General features: G+C 33.5%; 1 long non-coding RNA gene and 1 pseudogene across 7 annotated transcripts; one reads left to right on the top strand and one right to left on the bottom strand.

Moving 5' to 3' along the window:
* Nucleotides 1–2493: 2493 nt before the first annotated feature.
* On the bottom strand, nt 2494–4026 carry LOC145104629 (cysteine protease ATG4-like; annotated as a pseudogene).
* Nucleotides 4027–9319: 5293 nt separating this feature from the next.
* LOC145105421 (uncharacterized) lies at nt 9320–12346 on the top strand. Of its 7 annotated transcripts, XR_013707312.1 has the most exons (12): nt 9320–9502; nt 9795–9910; nt 9998–10085; nt 10213–10302; nt 10388–10465; nt 10562–10696; nt 11123–11181; nt 11422–11505; nt 11605–11664; nt 11730–11819; nt 11887–11942; nt 12199–12346. It is a non-coding gene; the product is annotated as an uncharacterized LOC145105421 (long non-coding RNA). The 7 variants fall into 7 exon arrangements; XR_013707313.1 differs by lacking the exon at nt 11123–11181 and having other exon boundaries at nt 11432–11505; XR_013707310.1 differs by having other exon boundaries at nt 11432–11664.
* The last annotated feature ends 2772 nt before the right edge of the window (nt 12347–15118 follow it).

Here is a 15118-nt window from a genome sequence, read left to right as displayed (position 1 = left end):
CTTCAAACAGCGTAGAGCAGACAGAAGAGCTATGCGGATAGGCGTAGATCGGACCTAGAATTCCAGGTCGAGGACATGGTACTCCTGAAGGTGTCACCTTGGAAGGGTGTTATCCAGTTCAGGAGGCGGGGCAAGTTGGGCCCCAGGTATATTGACCTGTTTCGGATTATCGCCCGGGTGGGCAAGTTTGCATATCAGTTGGACTTGCCTGAGGAGCTTGGGCAGATCCATAGTACATTTCACGTTTCGTAGTTGCGGAAGTGTGTGGCGGATGAGTCGATGGTTGTATCGCTAGATGATATTCATATTGATGAGATCCTGAATTATGTGGAAAAGCCCATTGCGATTCTGGATAGAGAAACGAAAGCCCTTCGGAACAAGGAAGTGAAGTTAGTAAAGGTGCAAGGGCAGCACCGAAGAGGCTCCGAATGAACCTGGGAGCCGGAGGATAAGATGAGGATGCATTATTCGGCCCTTTTTGCATCTGCGGACTTCTAGGACGAAGCCTGGTTCAAGTGGGGGAGATTTGTAACGCTTGGTTCAAGTATTATTCATTTCTCAATATTTTAAGGTTTTTAGGTTTGAACTCAACGAGTTGGAAAGCTTCAACTCGTCGTGTAGAAATCTTTTTAGCCATGGATTTTAAGGATCCAACTCGATGAGTTAGGGAGTCCCAACTCGATAAGTTGACGGCTAAAGATGAAACCCTAATTTTAGGGTGTTGCACCCTATATAACGGACTTAAACCCTTTTGGTTGGCCTCCTTACCAGCCTCCCTGTCCAGAAAACCCTAGATTCATGTTTCATCTTGCAAGCATGTGTGTGGTGAGCTTAGAGAGTTGTTTTTGGTGATTCCTGAGGTATAAATTTGTCACCTTGTCATGTATTCATCTAAATCTCCTTATTTCAAGTTGAAGCATGATTTTGGGGTTTTGGTTGAGTTGTCCAAGAAGATGAGGATTCCAGGGGTTGATAAGTTAGAGCTGACCCCTTCATAATCTCTCTTGGCTTAAAGTTGCAAACTTTATTGGTCTCTATGTTTCATTTATGCAATAAGACCCTTATTAAGTCATTAACGAGCCTTAGGGTGTAATCTAGCATGCATGGACGTATAGTTGGAAACTTTACGTGATTTGCCAACCTTGGGACATCAGATCTGTGTTTTGGGACATTGTTCTGGGAATTTTAGGGCTTAATGGGTCAAGACCCTCTTTAAAGAACATAGGGTTTGAGTTTGACGCCTTTTGGATGGTTCTTAAGGATAAAGCTGGAAACTATACCCTTTTAGACATCATTTTGGAAGAGATCTGGGGTTTGGGGCCCTTGGATTCGTTGGAAACAGCTTAATGCATTAAGAGGTTGGACTCCTGGCCAAATCGGCGAGTTCATTGGTGTACTCGACGAGTTGATGGGATTTTTCGCGATCTGATTAGACAATAAGGAGACTTGACGAGTTGAAGAGACAATTCGGTGAGTTGGGTCAACACAGGACGTTGACTTTGACCTTTGACCTTGGTCTTTGACCAAGTTTGACCTTTAAGGGGTGTGGGGCATTTTGAGTTGCAATTAAGGAAATTATTTCTAATTTAGGATTGTGTAGAGCGGATATTGGAATCCCGACCTAGTCAGCTTCCGTGCAGTATTGAGGTGGGTCTTCTCACCACACTCATGGGTCGAAGGCACCAAGGCCGACCTATTAATTGATATGATATGTTTTGTATTTGAATGTGTAATGGTATGTTATTTGATCTGTGTATGGGTTTATGTGAAGACCATGGGGGGAGCCCATGTCATGAGGATATAAGATCATGGGGGAGCTCATGGCATTCCATTGAAGACCATGGAGGGAGTCCATGGCAAACTTTTATGTATATGTATGAGCATGAAATTATGTGATTATATGATTTGTGTGATTGGGAAACTCACTAAACTTGTGCTTACAGTTTATTTGAATGTTACAGTTTATTTGAATGTTTCAGGTACTTCTATTGATAAGGTCAAGCACAAGTTGAATTTCACCTTTGCTTTTCAGGTACTTCTATCGATGATTCTTATGGTTGATCCTTAAGAATAAAGAAGATAGCGGGGATGGGTAATCGGGTTAATTGTTTGACATTAAGTATGAGAAGAAACAAATTAACTATATTATTATGGGTTGAAAACCCTATGTACTCACCAGGTTGCCCAACCTGACCCACTCATTTTACTATATCACAGGTAGCAATATTAAAGATACATTATGCTGAGGGATTCAAGGAGATGTAGATCATTAGTGTAAATTAATGGAAGGTCTGTTTATGCTTATGTTTCTATATTGGCGATGACATCCCAATGTTTTAATTTAAATAAAATACATTTCTTTGGAAATGCTTTCATAATATCATTATCATGTTTTCTGGGAACAAATTCCACAATATTATTCTTCAAAAAGGATACCCTGATTTTAAAATAAGCATAAATAAAATTTTTAAAATGGTCGTGAATTTGGGGATGTCACAACTACACATCCAAAATGATTAAAAACATAGAATAAGAAGAATGCTTGTGTGCTTCCTTTATAAATGTAGAATATGCATTGGGGAAATGTGAATGTGGTTGCTAATAGTGGTAGATACCTGGTTTACATAACAAGTCAAATACAATAATAAAAATATAAAATTATAAAAGAATAAATTAAAATTTAAGGAAACATTTCATACCTAGGATTTACTTTGTCAAGACCAAGAACCAAAGGAACTAGCAAAAGCAAAGGTGAAATTCAACTTGGTTTCATGAGAATTGAGAACATTAGGTTGAAAAATCTTCAATGCAAAGAACAGAGGCCCCACCACGTTCCCCATCGTCATCACCAGAAACAACATAAATAGCCATTGGAAATGACTTATCTTGAAGGTTATTTCGTCTATTTTTTTTACGTGCCAGTGTTTCCCATGTGCGGCTCATTGCGTATGGGCCCACCCATGATCCTGGAGCAAGGGTATAACCCTCTCCAGATTGAAGGAGATTGTGAATGGAGAAAGGTGAGTCCTCAGAATCACCAAAATTGTGTAGTATTGAATTGTAATCTTCTTCATATGGCCACATTTGCATTATTAGCAAAAAGAGTAAGGGTATAAATGGTATTCCAGTGGTTTTACTTTTTATAATTGATTATATATATATATATATATATATATATATATATATATATATATATATATCACACCTACTGTGATGGCTTTCTCCAACATTTTCCTAGTTGATGTGCTAGCAATGCCTAATAAAGAAATATAGAAAAACCAAGTAAAGTTGAGATTTTAATCTAAATAAGTTCATGTATATATAAAATTGAGTGGAAATGAAAACAAATAAATACCCGAGCAACAAGCATGTGACTGCTTCGAAGCATACAACCCCAATATACATCACTTGTGTACTTTGAATCACCAATAGCAACAAAACCTAGATGAAAGAAAAGCTATTATATATATATATATATATATATATATATATATATATATATATATATATATATATATATATATAATCATGTAGTAAGTTCAATAACCATAAAGTAAAAAAGAAACCTTTTCGGTATGTCATAAAGATTCTTGAAGAAAAATCTTGAGAAAAAGCAGCATATCCACTGCTATGAACAGGTTCTTAAGAAGGGTCTTGGAGAAAATTTTTGTAGCAAACACCTAGAAGCCATATATCACTTATTGAGTTAGAAACATTAGTTTTGTACCACAAAACACGTTCTTGAATTTGCCTCATTGAGCCACCATTCATGACTCTCTTCACAGTTGCAGTCCAACCAGAGCTTCTAGTGTTAGTGTTGGATTCCTTCTTTTGGGTGTCAAAAATTGAAAAGGCAGATCCCATGAATCCTAACCACAATGATGATGCTTTTTGGGATTTGTGGGTGCTGGATCCTGCTTCAGAACAGTTGGAAGAAGAAGAACCACAAATTCTATGATCCGGAGAATAAGTTGAACTTGTATAAGAATTTTTTGAAGAATCAGTCCTCTCATGTATATTCTTCATTACCTAACCATGAGTTGCACCGCAATGATCAAACCAGCTCCTAGGAGCAAGAATATCTTGAATTTTATGAGTGCTTTGCATGTGTATTGATGAAATAAGTTTATGGAATTGAAAAATTAAGAATAAATGGAAACATGTGGAAGTAAATAAGTATTAAATTTACCATATAAAACTTCGAATTCAGTTCACATTTCGATAAAAAAAGTTTGTAAATTTATAAAACAGACATCATTATTTTATCAAAAGTTGCAGTGTACATAACTCATGTCATGCCAAACACCATACTAAATTTCTTACACTTATAAGTCTCTAAAACCTAGCATTCCATCAAAGGACGATATATTAATGCAGAAATCATTAATAACATCTGAATCATTAATAACAATAACAAACAAACCTCAATGTGTATTAACCAGTTGTCAGTTCCTGTACCATATCCCATGTCCCAAAGGTATGCAGGCGGGCTTCCATCCAAACAAACTATGAAAAAAAATCATAATTTGTTAACCAAATATATGAAAATAATATGCATATTAAGTTCAATTGTTCAATTTTTTAGATGATAGAAGAGGTGAACTATGAATTTGGGATTTAGTTAGTTTAATTTACCAGCTCCTTTTTTCCAATGCACTTTCAAGATAAGTGATATCTACATAAAATCCATATGTTTTCAGCACTATGAGTAAACACACTAGTATTACACATAGCCATTGACATGGATTTTCATTCATAATGCAAATTTATGAAGAAATATGAGAATAAAGTGTAAGATGAGGTATAGATTGCACAAATTAAAGTATAAAGATGCGTTAGTTCACAATCTTACCTATTCGTGTAAATTATGCATATAACCTACTATTTTTCAAAGCTTAAACAACTAAGTTTATTAATTAGATACAAAAATATGTAGAGCATAAAAATGAATCTAACTACAAAATTGAACAAAGTAAAAGCTTCGTAAATCAAATTATAGAAAATATCTTTAGAATTGAAGAAAAAAAATTAGTAAATAACCTACCTGAGCAGCTTTCTAAGAATTTATAGTAGCATCTTCTGATTCGTTCACTTTGATTTTTCTTGGATCAACTTTTTCTCCAAACCTTATTAGATGTTGGTACCGAATTTAGGGTTTCACATAGAACAAGAAGGGGGTGGTGATGGAGGAGATGGTAGGGCGGCGGTGGAGGGAAGTAATGGTGGTGATGGTTGATTGTGTTGAGGTTGCAGGTAGTGAGATGTAGGTGCGATGACCATGGTGGTGGTGCAATGATAGATGTGGTCTGCACCACGGAGGGGAACTGTTGTGTGTGTGTGTGTGAGAGAGAGAGAGAGAGAGAGACAGAGAGAGAGAGATGGTGGTAAGTCTGATCGAGGTGGAGTAAGGTAGAGGGGAATTGGAATCGTCGACGAGGTGAGGTGAGTGAGAGGTGGGCGTTCGTGTGGAATGAGATTTTTGAAAAAAGCCCTAGACTTGGACGCCATTTTGTAATTGAGGATAATGGACATGCGTTTCGTAACATAATTATAAAACGATGTCTCTACACGACACATATATTTAATAGGTAACCTCCGTGTTTTTAATTTTTTTTATTATGACGTTATTTTTAGGATACGCAAAAATGCGTGTCCTAAATCCTTCAAATTTTAGAAGAGATGACATTATTTTTAGGATACGCACTTTTGCGTATCATAGATTACTGTGTGTCGTGTTTTGTGTGTCATTAAAGGCTTATATTCTAGTAGTGGAATTTAAAAAGCTAAAGGGTAAATTACACCAATGGTCCCTCGTGTAGGTGTCAAAATGCATGTTTAGTCCCTATTTTCAAAAATTAACTCGGAACTTCCCTCATTTGTTTAAAACGTGCACGCTTCCTCCCTGATATGCGATTTTATTGTGATTTTAGTCTGTGTCACATTTGAAATGATCATAATGCCCTTTATATATTTCTTTTCTAGTTAAATTTATGTTATTATTATTATTATTTATTAAAAAATAAAAAAAGATGGTCCCTCTTTATACCCAACCCCACCTCCCCACCCACCCCACATTCCCTTTACTGTCTCTATTCTCTAAACTCTTCAAAACCTTAAAATAATTCCTCCTTAAGCCACCACCTGTATGCTGCTACCGATCTCCAAAGCAACCGATGTGTGCCGTCATAGACGTTGGTAAACTGCCACCGGTGTGCACCGTCATCATCATTGACTAGGGTTTTGATAGATCGAGTTATGTCGACGTCATCAGCACCAACTATGGTTTTGTCATAGATGTCATCAATCTCTTAGGGTTTCAGATCGGAGGTGTCAATGAATTGCAGATCGAAGAAGGAGGAGAAGTTGATTACACAGGTGGTTGTCGGAATTTGACGCCTGCTTCGTCTCTGATCTTAATCTTCTTCTTCTTCTCTGATCTCCTTTTCTCTAAATGCAGATCTGAGATGGTAGTGGTGGTGTTGTAAATTTAGAATCTGAAGAGAGAAAAGAGTTAACCTAGTTACGAGCAATGAAAATGAGGGGATTTCCAGAAGAATCAACAAGTAGAGACTTAAGAAACAGATTATGAGTGTTCGATGGAGGAGGTCAATGAAGAAGACTCAATTTGTAGTTGAATAGGTGAATCTGATTGGCAGTGTTAGAGGTAGTGATTATGTTGTGTGACTTCTTCTTCTTGAAGACGAATAGCTCTATTGGGATGTCATCGGAGTTGGGTTGATAAGATCCTTGAGAATCATCCATTGATAAATATGGAGATTTGGTTTTCGGTCAGAGAAGAAAGGGTGTCTAATCGCAGAAGGAGGGTGATGGCGGTTTCCGATGATGGTTGTGGCTGGACATGGTGATGATGTTGAAGGCAGTGGTGGTAGTTTATGGAGGGGTGTGATATTTGTTTTATTTTATTTTATTTTTTAATCTAAAACTAATAAAGAAATAAAAGAAATGAAAAAAGAAAATATAATGGTAAAGTAGTCATTTCATGTCAGTAGGGACTAAGTGTGTAAAAAAACAAACCCAAGGACTAGCCGAGTTAATTTTCAAAAATAAAGATACGAAACATATATTTTAGCACATGTACCAGAGACTAATAGTGTAATTTACCAAAGCTAAACTACTAACAACTAAAAAAAATAAAAAGATGGATAATATGATTCGGTAAAATATGGTTGAATGATGGGGACAGAATGAGCCGGTTGTCGCTAATGCCAAAAATGGAACAACCTATTTACCTGGATAAAGTGGGAGTGTGTTGTGAGGTGGAGTGGTCGCCCTTAAGACACGGTCTGACCGCCCCAGACCTTATTGATTGGGTTATGGTCCGGTTCAAATTCCGATGGAACTCCCCACATGCTCTTCTATCTCGATTTTTGTACCAAGTTTTGAACTTTTATTCACCATAACTTATTTAACAAAAAAAAATAGTAAAAATGATGTAAATGTGGTATCATTATACTATTAAATAAAAAAATATGACGAAAAGAAAACAAGTGGCAATATGAGCAGCAGCAAACGGTGAGGGAGCCAGGAGGGTTTGACATTTTCAAACTTTTACTTTTTCAAATAAAAGTATAATTTAATTTAAATAATGTTACCAATAAATATAACTAAATAATTGAAATGGTCAACTTGTAAAAATGATTCATGTGATAACGTTTGTTCGTAGCTTTGATCCTTGAAATTAATACCAGAATTTGTTACACTAATTTATTGGTTTTTATCTATTTAGTATTATAATTATAATTAAATTACAGATGGACTCCATCAACTCACCTCAACCTTTTCTATCATTTCTTCCGGCCACCCACACCAAACGCCCTCTCCTTTTATTTTGGCCATCGCCTCCCTCCGACGACCTCATTTTCTATGGTAAGATTCTGACAAATGCAATGACTATAACAGAAAGACCAACAAAGAAACCTACATAATGAACCTTAATTTTCAAATTAAAATAAACCCACAAATGGTTCCCCAAAACCTACAAAAGTTATAAATTGAAGGCTAAAAAAGAAAAAGTCAAGCAACAAAAAACCTAGATGATTGAATTCACACAAACCACATTGGATTCCATCCACCTGTAATCCTGTATATGGGGACCTGATTTGCAGCAAGATTTGAGACAATAATTTTCTCAATGGTGGTTTAAGGATGTGGGAGGAGAAGAGATGAGGACATGGGAGCAGTCGTAGCTAGTGACGTCAGCACAGCCAAACTCTCTCATCGCTTAGACCTCCTCATCCCTCACCTAACTCCATTGTAAACTTTCATCTCGGCCTCTCCTCTGTCAAAATGTGTCACAGCAAGAAACAAACTGTAAGTGTCATTTCACATAAGTTTTATAATTTAAATTGATAATGACATGCAAGCTCTATTATTCCATGTAGGTTGTGCAACCGGTTTTTTATTTTATCAGATTGTGTATAATTAGAAAATACAACAATGGAACTTATAATAAATTGATTCATCCACTTGAAATGTATGTTTTACTAACTTGTACCTCATGTGGATGGTTCAAATTATTAAATGAAAATATCACTTCCCATACAATGACTATTAAATATAACATACTTTTATTATTTTATTGGTTTAACAACACAACTTTTTACTAACGATTAAATTAATATACCCTTTACGATTTTTTTTCAAAACTATGTATTCCTCAATTATCCGACTTCATAGATTGATACATAAAAAAACACAATATAAAATATACGATTTTGTCTGTTTAGTAGTTAACTATTTGTTGATCGGCAAACCATTATTCTTTTTACATGTGAAAAAACTCTATTTATCCCAATTAGTGGTGTGTAGGTTGGCAAACTATAAAAATAAATACATTTTTATTAATTTATTAATTTATCAATTTGCACCCTAAATTAACACTACTAATAAAATGTCTTTTAGTGGCATATATCTTTTATGGCATAAGTTTGATGTGTCATTATATCATGTTTTTAGTTGCATATTCTATGTGTCACTATAAAAATTAATGGATTTAATGACACTTAATATTTTATATCACTAATATTCATAATTATTAGTGACATGTTTTAACATGCGACTAAAAAATCTATTTTTTTAAAGTATATATATATATATATATATATATATATATATATATATATATATATATATATATATATATATATTATAATAAATAAGTAAATTTAAAAAAAAATGGTCAACAACGACTAATCGGTCAAAGATGGTCAATATAAGTCAACAAGAGAAGTCAAAATTTTTTTTAACATAATCGTCTAAAAGGGCTCATTATTTTCTCTTTTCTCTTTTCTGTGCCTACCACTACCACCGTTTCTTGGTCGTTCTCCTCTTACATAAGAGTTTACAAGCGCTGCAGATTAACAAGTGTTACAGCTTTCTCTAAACTGTCCTGCAACCGCAACAAGCTTCCTTTGAATCTGGCTACACCTTCCTCCGATTCTGACTACAACCTCCTCCGACTCCGACTATAGCTTCCTCCTTGGTAAGATTTCTCTCTAACTTGCATCAATCATCACTATTTTATTCGATCTTTGTATAGTAGATAATCAATGAGCTTTCATCATACATGTACATCGAATATTTAATCCAATTGTTATAACATATCAATCGCTTGTGTGCGATATGACGATTTATGAAAATTTGATCGAATCCTCCTTGTAGTTTTGTAAATTGTATATAATCCTATTGTTTTTTATAGTTCTTATACCCAACTCATATAAGTAGAACTTATCACATAATACTGATTTAACTTTATGCTCGTTGTTTATATCCAGACTAGAAGGTGAAGGTCCTTTCTACTTATTGCGATTCAAGGATTTCAACTATTTGTGAAGATGTCATGAACCTTCCCAATATGAACTTCTAAACTTTTCCCCTCAAGTTCTATAAAGTATAATCTACTCATTTTATTTACCCTGTTTTTTTGTCTGCCAGTACCTCAAATCAATAATAAAGAAAGTCCTAATCAATTTTGCAGAAGAAAGGATTTTTAGTTCTTTTATCATATATGTGTCCGCTTGTGTTTGGAATCACAACAAGAGATGCAGATTTATCAATAGAATCAGGTATGTGGGCTAGTAGTTCAGCGGGTTGTGAAAGGAATTGGAGAACTAGTTGGTAATTCTAACGTATAGTATGATGTTTATTGGCTTGAATATGTCAATTGTTATGGATATTTATTTATTTTGTTAGGATATATGTCATATTCAAATGATACACTTCGCAAATTTGTGGCAACCATACACAATGGAAAAGAGCCTTCTTATACTCAGCTATTCGTGAGTAATAATCTATCATTCTACATTTTCTAGACACTAGTTTTTCCACTTTCTTTTTCATAATTAAAGATTGTGTTATTGTTATGTAGGATTGTCATTTTACACTACAAATAATGATGACTTGAAGAGCTTCTTGTTGTTTCCACCTTTTGGTGCAATCAATGAAGGTATATGTTAATTTTAGTTATTGTTTTTGGTAATTATGAGTCATTTTTATATCAAGGTTGTTTGAAACATTCAATTTTATCGAATCAATATTGCAGCTAGACTTGTTTTCGTTTCAAGAAATCAAGAGGCCTAAAGGGTTTGGCTTTGTTACATTTGAATTAACTGATGATGCCCGTAATGCAATGAAAGCCATGAATGGGAAAGTATTTGACTGTTTTCTATCTTTTAAGGTTACCTATACTTTTGGTGTGTGAAATAATTGAATGCTCAAAATTTTTTGGTTTGAACTTAAATAATTTAAAAGCCTAAAATAATCTTCTTGTTCTCTTGTATTATATTTCAAGATTATCTCTTGCATCATGTTTCTATCCTGGTGAAACCCTTATGCAATCTTTAAATCATATTACAAGAAAACTCTTTTATTCCAATCAAACCATAAAAGTTTGACACATTTTTCATACCATTTTGACCTGGTCAAAATTGTTAATTTGGAAAATATCGGAAACTTATATGGTTTAATTGGAAAAGGATAAAAGTATAAATATCATTTTCTAGATTAAACAATTTCAGAAATATATATATATATATATATATATATATATATATATATATATATATATATATATATATATAATATTGTTTTTTGGAACTTTTAGAAAAGGGGGTGAGGGGGGTGAATCAAGGCTTGTTGATGCTGCAACTAAAACCTTCTCTGGTATAATTGCTTATTTCTGGAAATTTAATTTAATAAAGTGGATTATAATTGGAGAATTAAAGCTGATTTCTTTTATGTATTATATTCAAGATCTTGCAAAAGAACTTCTTGAAATGTTTACAAGTAAAATGATGAAAGTATTTTTCACAAATAGTAGCTCAGAAGTTAATGACTCTCAGGTTTACTTATGGTGTAAGTTAATTCATAATATTATAAATCATAGTTCTCACAACCATTTAGTATTTTCTAGGTGAAACTGGTATGGTATTATAACAACGCATTTGGAAGGCTAAACAAAAAGAAATTTATTGCTAGATCTTCCAGGTTTCCTTTTTTTCTATTAATTTATCATTTTATTTACTTTTTTAATATGCTTAATCGTTTATGAGTTGGATAAACTAAATCGGTGAAACCGAGGAGCAGTTTTCAACGAGATTAACAGCAAATTTGGAAATCCAAGTGTCGAAGAGGGACTAGAAAAAGGTAATTTTAAAAGATATATTTGTTGTTGCTATTGGTAAAAAATTCATATGAATATATCTTGGTAGTGTAAAAGATGAAGCTGACATTAGAGGCCATATGAGGACATACATTGGAAGCATGTCAAGTCGCCTCATTGATGGATTAAATGATTAAAGGTGATTTTTTTATATATTTTTTATGTGTATATGACATTTGAAGTGTCAAATAAACTAACTTTTATAGATTCATGCCACCATGTTTACACGACAAAATCATTTGCTTGACTTGCTCACAAAGAGGTATTCTTCTATTTTGACTAATATTATCGTCTTATTTTGTATTTAATCATTTTAAGTCATTTACTCTTTGCTTTGCTTTAAACCATGTTATACTATTGTCTCACATTCAAAGTAACAGCAACATACTTTGAAAGTAGGTTGCTATACTTTGAAAGTATAACAACATACTTTCAAAGTATGTTGCTATTACTTTGAAAGTGGGACAAAAATAGTAGAACAAAAAATTGTCATGTTTTTTTATGTTGCTATAATGCAGGCTTCCATACAAGCCATTGCAAGTGATTCCTCAAGTATCCAAGGATCTGTAGATGATTATTCCGTTGTTTAGCCGTATCTGACATTTACTTAGATATTTAATTCAAAAAGTTTAAAAATCTTAATGAAAAACAGTGGAACTTTTATGATTTTCTATGTGCTATAATTTAATTATTTAATCTTTATATTATAGATTATAGATAAAAAATTATGTAGATATAAGTAGCTTAAATTATAGAATCTAATGAGAATTTACCAGCACAAAATATTTTATTGTATTGTGGAAAAAAAAAGTCTCTAAAATCTCAAAATATGTAACTAAAAGTAGCATAAATTTTTTAATCACATGAGCTTTTAATGGCACAAAGTATGTGCCACAAAAAACATTCTTTCTATTGTGACAAATAAAAAGTGTCACTGAAAGCTTAAAAAACAGCAGCGACAAAAGCAAAAAGTGTCACTAAAAGGTTTTAGTGGGAGCGTTTCTAGTGACACTTATTATGTGTGTCGTGGATTACGTGAAACTTTTAGTGACATTTTTTGGGGGTTTTAGTGGCTCTTTTTGTGTTCCACTAAATGACATATTTTTTGTAGTGATAATTTTACAATGATAAAACTACTATACTTTTAAGGAAAATATTCAGAAAAATCTCATTATTTTAGAAAAATTAATATGACATTCGTAATTTTTAGAACCAAAAAAAACCATTTACGCTCTAAAATTATGATATATTTTTATTGTGGATATTCCCAGTACATTAAAACAACTTTGAGTAGACGTCTCAAAATAATAAAAATCTAATGATATCATAATCAATACATAACATAAGTTACAGTGTAAAGACCTAATGGTCCTGAACACTATTGCAGATCTTCTCTTCAATCACTTTGCACCCTACTCAAGTCTTCAGCAGTCTAAATACCGCTACATGTGATGCATATAAAATGAGTGGGTCAGGTTGGAAAACCTAGTGACATACATAAGATTTTCAATCCCACAATGTTTTAATAATTTATAAACCTGCAAAACCAAATATCATCAACATCACACACACACACACACACACACACACATATATATATATATATATATATATATATATATATATATATATATATATATATATATCTTATATCTACAACATATCTACCCTTGGTACCCATTTCCAACGATCTCACAGCTTGATTCTATTCGACGAATCCTGCGAGATCTAATCCAAAGAATCATTATGAACAATGAGTTGACTATGCTGCTTCGGGGATTCTTGGCTGCCAACGAAGATTAATAATTACAATAAATGAGGGGAATGGAATAAATCAAATCATCCAACTTTGGTTCATACCTCAAGGAATTTAAGTCAGAGATATTGTTAAACTTTGGTTCATGAAAACCGCAAGACATATAAGTCAGGGTGGTTATCTAGATAACTATGTTTAGCTGTGGTCTGGGCATATTGTTTGAACACGAAGTGCTACCCTCAAACTCACCCTATCTAGCAAAATAACATCTCATACGTGCATAGTAGTGGTCTATTACTGACACACCCTATTCGGTAGTCTTATGTAGTTCCCTCAACTACTTCGTGAATAGAAACACTGACACACGACGCTCGTCCGATCACTTCGTGTAAAGAAATTATGACTCACAAATCTCATCAAAAGAAAAGTATGGGAAATACTAATATAGTACTCTTGTACGCTCACGTACTCCTACACATAATAATGTCATCTGGAACAATATAGTACCCTAGTATGAGTAGGATCCGTACCCCAGCACATAAGAATACCTTGACACAAGTAGCACCTAAGACACAGAGTTTTATTCTTCGTTCCAATCTTATCAACATCTTGATATGAAACTACCCCGAATATCCAAACTGATTGGTTTTATAGAATACAAAAGTGTAGAATGCGGAAAAAAATTAACAGTTAATAGGGTACATGCATCCTATAAAAGATCTATGTGACCTTGACAGCAACATACAATGAACAACTAAACCTAGTATAACCCTAGTGTAATTCGAAATTACCAAATGTAGATTTACATATCTCTTGAATTGTTGTAGTAAACAAATCAGTTCAATCTCCTTGTAGTGTAGGTCTTGGAAAGCTTAGTACCAAAAGGATGATGCCTCTAATGGATCACACCCAAACCCTAGAACTAAAAGACAAGAGGAGAGAGGAAGGAGGAGATTTTCGGCCAGAGTATCTTCCTTGGAAGAGTATCCAAGAAAATTGATGGCCTTGGGGTCCTATTTATAGTTTAGGTAACTTAGGGACAAAGCAAGATTTGAATGATTAAATAATAGATTCAATCCCTAGTTCAAATCCTTTCCTTATTTACTACCAGGAGGCTTCTGGAGACCCTACAAAGGCTTCCAAAACCGTCCACCTCGATGGTAGGTTCTAGAATTGCCTTCCCTTTATCAACTATGAACAATTACAATTCACCCCTTGCACATTTAATTAATACCGATTAATCTCGAATTAATTTTAGATTAATTCTGATTAATAATTAATTAATTCTAATTGATTTCATATTAATTTATTAATCATATAAATTAAAAAATCAATTTTCTATTTCCAATTAATATATTAATAATATAATATATTAATAATCATTTTCTCATAATTTCCAATTAGTTTATTAATCATATAATAATCAAATAAATATTCCTCTTTCTATAAATGTCATTTTAACCAAATTCTAGTTATGAGGGCAACCTAAAAAAAGACTTTGTTTCTAATTACAAGAATATAACAATTTAGTTACTAATTTAGACACCTTAATCCAACAGTCTCCCACTTGGATAAGTCTGTAACTATAATAGAAAGTATAGACCTTCAAGTAAACAACAAAGAATGCTTTCTAAAGCCACTACCGAACATTGATTCAAATCAAATGTTGGCCCTAAGATAAG

This window comes from Lactuca virosa, chromosome 4, assembly GCF_052849685.1.
Source record: "Lactuca virosa cultivar CGN04683 chromosome 4, Lactuca_virosa_CGN04683_v6, whole genome shotgun sequence".
NCBI lineage: Eukaryota > Viridiplantae > Streptophyta > Magnoliopsida > Asterales > Asteraceae > Lactuca > Lactuca virosa.
The sequence above is the reverse complement of the archived record's forward strand: the minus strand, read 5'-3'. Positions and strand labels throughout refer to the sequence as shown.